The following is a 1,116-nucleotide window of genomic DNA, read 5'->3' as shown; positions in this document are numbered from 1 at the left end:
ATGAAAACAAAACCAAATAACATGATTTCAGTAAATTCAGAAAGCTAAAAGAAAGGGCTACAATTATTGTATCGTGGGAAAAATGACCAAAAAAGGAAGGTGCATCCCGTACTATAAGAATCAGATATAGACTACCAAGTTTACTGATAGACTACAAAAAAGTCGGACTTAGACCTCACAGTTTACTGATACACTATAAAAGACTACAAAAGTCGAAATTAGACTACAAAGTTTACTAATACACTACAAAAGACTACAAAAGTCGAACTTAGACTACAAAAGTGTGGACTTAGACTACATAGTTAGGGTTAGAGTCAAAAGGTTATCTTGACTACAAAGTTTGTAGTGTGCGCTTTTTCATTAAAAAAGTTTGTAGTGTCCGCTTTTTGAGACTACAAAAGTTGTAGTGTTGCGCTTTTTCATTAAAAAAGTTTGTAGTGTCCGCTTTTTGAGACTACAAAAGTTGTAGTGTTGCGCTTTTTCATTAAAAAAGTTTGTAGTGTCCGCTTTTTGAGACTACAAAAGTTGTAGTGTGCGCTTTTTCATTAGAAAAGTTTGTAGTGTCCGCTTTTTGAACTACAAAAGTTTGTAGTTGACATGTAGTTTATGGTGTCCTTGGCCCTATCTATGTTATGGGGATGAGGTTGAAGGATTGCCATCATATTGCCAGTGCTGCAGCATTAGTATTTGACATCATGCATAAGTTGTCTTTCACATTAGGAAAGGCCATTCTATGTCTTTCATATTGATACCTACTGTCCTATCTCAAGACATAATTGCAAGCTCATTGACATGACATGACCAGTTTTTGACATCATGACCAAGTTTGCCTTTTATGCTGTCTGCTTTCACATTGATAACTACTGGCCTGTCCCAAACATAGTCAACTTTGATACAGGTCTTTGAGGGCTGTAGGATGATGGGCTGATTCATCCTTTGAGGTGTCTTGAAGACAGGTCATGTTGTAAGTTGACCATGTATTGAGTAGATATCAACATGAATAGCCTTCTCTAGCTTGAAAGCCAACTTGGGCATGATGTGAGGAACTGATGATGTGGCAATAGCAATATGTAAAGTCATGTCAATCCTTCAGCCATATCCCCATATGAACTTACA

The sequence above is a fragment of the Laccaria bicolor genome, genomic scaffold (assembly GCF_000143565.1).
Source record: "Laccaria bicolor S238N-H82 LACBIscaffold_247 genomic scaffold, whole genome shotgun sequence".
Classification (NCBI taxonomy): Eukaryota; Fungi; Basidiomycota; class Agaricomycetes; order Agaricales; family Hydnangiaceae; genus Laccaria; species Laccaria bicolor.
Note: the sequence above shows the minus strand (reverse complement) of the source record.